Below are 4,259 nucleotides of genomic sequence, written 5' to 3'. Positions count from 1 at the left end.
GCTATTCACTCGGTGGGAGTTTTTGAACTTAGGCGAGTACTGGACTGCAGCTAAGCCCCCGAGTGAGAGGGTTGCTCTTGACTTGGTGGGATTTTTTGAACTTAGGCGAGTACTGGACTGCAGCTAAGCCCCCGAGTGAGAGGGTTGCTCTTGACTCGGTGGGATTTTTTGAACTTAGGCGAGTACTGGACTGCATCTAAGCCCCCGAGTGAGAGGGTTGCTCTTCACTCGGTGGGATTTTTCAAACTTAGGCGAAACGGATTCGTGGCTAAGCCCCCGAGTGAGAGGCTTGCCCTTCACTCGGTGGGATTTTTTAGACTTAGGCGAAACAGATTCGCAGCTAAGCTACCCACTCGGGGATTTTAAACACATGTATACGCAACAACAATCATTTAGAAGACTATAAAACTGTGTCTTTGATAAACAAACTAAAAAGGTACTTCTTATTACATCTTGATGACCCACAAGTATAGGGGATCTATCATAGTCCTTTCGATAAGTAAGAGTGTCGAACCCAACGAGGAGCAGAAGGAAATGATAAGCAGTTTTCAGCGAGGTATTCTCTGCAAGTACTGAAATGAGTGGTAACAGATAGTTTTGTGATAAGATAAATTGTAACGAGCAACAAGTAACAAAAGTAAATAAAGTGCAGCAAGGTGGCCCAATCCTTTTTGTAGCAAAGGACAAGCCTGGACAAACTCTTATAATAGGAAAAGCGCTCCCGAGGACACATGGGAATATCGTCAAGCTAGTTTTCATCACGCTCATATGATTCACGTTCGGTACTTTGATAATTTGATATGTGGGTGGACCGGTGCTTGGGTACTGCCCTTACTTGGACAAGCATCCCACTTATGATTAACCTCTATTGCAAGCATCCGCAACTACAACAAAAGTATTAAGGTAAACCTAACCATAGCATGAAACATGTGGATCCAAATCAGCCCCTTACGAAGCAACGCATAAACTAGGGTTTAAGCTTTTGTCACTCTAGCAACCCATCATCTACTTATTACTTCCCAATGCCTTCCTCTAGGCCCAAATAATGGTGAAGTGTTATGTAGTCGACGTTCACATAACACCACTAGAGGTAAGACAACATACATCTTATCAAAATATCGAACGAATACCAAATTCACATGACTACTAATAGCAAGACTTCTCCCTTGTCCTCAGGAACAAGCGTAACTACTCACAAAGCATATTCATGTTCATAATCAGAGGGGTAATAATGTGCATATAGGATCTGAACATATGATCTTCCACCAAATAAACTAACTAGCATCAACTACAAAGAGTAATCAACACTACTAGCAAACTACTAGCTCCAATCCCGGACTTGGAGACAAGAATTGGATACAAGAGATGAACTAGGGTTTGGAGATGAGATGGTGCTGGTGAAGATGTTGATGGAGATTGCCCTCTCCCGATGAGAGGAGCGTTGGTGATGACGATGGTGATGGTTTCCCCCTCCCGGAGGGAAGTGTCCCCGGCAGAAAAGCTCCGCCAGAGCCCTAGATTGGTCCCGCCAAGGTTCCGCCTCGTGGCGGCGGAGTCTCATCCCGAAAGGTTCTCTCTGATTTTTTTCTCATCGAAAGACTTCATATAGGAGAAGATGGGCGTCGGAGAGCCACCAGGGGGCCCACGAGGTAGGGGGCGCGCCCAGGGGGGGCGCCCCCCACCCTCGTGAGCAGGGTGTGGGCCCCCTGGCCTTCATCTTTGGCAACAATTTTTCTTTATTTATTATAAGGTATTCCGTGGAGTTTTAGGACTTTTGGAGTTGCGCAGGATAGTCCTTCAATATTTGCTCCTTTTCCAGCCCAGAATTCTAGCTGCCGGCATTCTCCCTCTTCATGTAAACCTTGTATAAGAGAGAATAGCCATAAGTATTGTGACATAACGTGAAATAACAGCCCATAATGCAATAAATATTGACATAAAAGCATTATGCAAAATGGACGTATCAACTCCCCCAAGCTTAGACCTTGCTTGTCCTCAAGCGAAAAGCCGATAACAATATATATGTCCTCATTTTTAGAGGTAGAGGCGTCGGTAAAAATAAAATACGGACATGAAGGCATCATGATTATTTCATAACAGCAACATAAATAGATTTTATCATATGATTACTCATGTTCAAGTAATGATCTATTCACAAAGCCAAAGCATGAATCAGAAACATTATTGGGCACTAACAATTATAATCTCAGTCATTGAAGCAATTGCAATTTATCATAACATCGGAAAGAGTCTATGTCAGAGCTTAAAAGCAAGTCCACACACTCAACTATCATTTAGTCCTTCATAATTGCTAGCACTCACGCGATACTTGTGGTTATGGAGTTTTAATCTCACACAAAGAAAGATAGGGGCTTATAGTTTTGCCCCACAACCTTTTACCTCAAGGGTAATGTCAACAATAACAATTCATGCTCCCCCACATCCAATTAGGTATGTATATCATACTCTTTCCAACATGCTGAGCTTGCCAAAGGAGAAAATGAAAAAGGAATGGTGAGGATCACCGTGACTCTTGTAAGGTAGAGGATAATAATAAAAGATAGGCCCTTCGCAGAGGGAAGCAGAGGTTTTCATGCGCGTTTAGGGTTGATGCACAAAATCTTAATGCAAAAGAACGTCACTTTATATTGCCCCTTGTATGTGAACCTTTATTATGCAGTCCGTCACTTTTATTGCGTCCACAACAAGTTCGTACAAAGCTTATTTCTCTACATTAATAAGTCGTGCATATTTAGAGAGCAATTTTTATTGCTTGCATCGATGACAACTTACTTGAAGGATCTTACTCAATCCATAGGTAGATATGGTGGACTCTCATGGCAAAACTTGTTTAAGGGTGTTTGGAAGCACAAGTAGTATTTCTACTTGGTGCTAAGAATTTGGCTAGCATGTGGGGGAAAGGCAAGCTCAACACGGTAGAGGATCCATGACAACATACTTTATCTCGAATGTAAGAAAACATAACTTATTATGTTGTCTTCCTTGTCCAACCTCAACTCTTTAGCATGTCATATTTTAATGAGTGCTCCCAACCATAAAAGATGTCAATGATAATATATCTATATGTGAAACCTCTCTTTCCTTATTACTTCCTATTAATTGCAACGATGACCAAAGCTATATTTGCCAACTCCCAACAACTTTAAGTCATCATACTCTTTCTATGTGAAGTCACTACTTTCAATAAGATCAATATGAACTCTTGATTCTTTTTATTCATTTCTTCTACTTTCCCAAGATCATGGCAAAATACTCAAGCCTTTGACTCAACACTAATCTTTATTATATAGCTCACGGACTCGATTACAAGGAAAGATCATAAAGCAAAACTCAAAACTAGATCATGCCACGACTTTATTCTACTAAATCAAGATACTACTAATAGGGTCGAACTAAGAAAAACTGTAAAGATAGGAGTTGTGATGGTGATACGATACCAGGGCACCTCCCCAAGCTTGGCAGTTGCCAAGGGGAGTGCCCATACCCATGTGATTATATCGTCGGAGGTGATGGAGATGGTGGTATTGTGGTTGATGACGGTGACTTCTTCCTCAGTTTACGCTTGAGTATAATGTTTTGCTCTTTTAGGTCTTCGATCTCCCGCTCAAGACTTAATACTCTTTTGCATAGTTCTTGCTTATTTTCCTGCAAGAGACAAAAAGGGATAAACTCGATCTTTGGCTTCTTTGCTCTATCAGGTAGACTTGACTTTTTAAATTCCACATGCATATCGCCTGGTTGAGGTAGCGGAACTTCATCTTCGTCTGAGCTTGTTTCCTCCTTCTCCTTGGGCTCATAGTCTTCTTCTTCTTCTGTGGTCCAGCCACTATGGTCCAAGTCTCCATAGACCCTAGGGTCTGCAAGGAAATCAGCCACCTAGCTTTCTCCCTGCGAATCTTGAGATGACATTTGGCTTTAATCTGCAACAACAACAACTTGAAATGAAAACAGAAGATATTTGCGTGATACGGTGGTCAAAACCTTTGGGAGTATATATAATGAATTTTTACCGACCAAAATACGTATCGTGCAAGGAAACGGAGTCCGGAGGGCACACGAGGTGCTCATGAGGTAGGGGGACGCGCCCAGGGGGGTAGGGCGCGCCCTCCACCCTCGTGGAGGCCTCGTGTCCTCCCCGGACTGCTATTTATTTTTCTATTTTTCTAAATATTCCAATTGGAGAAATATTACCTTAAAATTTGTTTTGGAGTCGGTTTACTTACCGTACCACATACCTA

This window comes from Triticum aestivum, chromosome 2B (assembly GCF_018294505.1).
Source record: "Triticum aestivum cultivar Chinese Spring chromosome 2B, IWGSC CS RefSeq v2.1, whole genome shotgun sequence".
NCBI lineage: Eukaryota > Viridiplantae > Streptophyta > Magnoliopsida > Poales > Poaceae > Triticum > Triticum aestivum.
Note: the sequence above shows the minus strand (reverse complement) of the source record.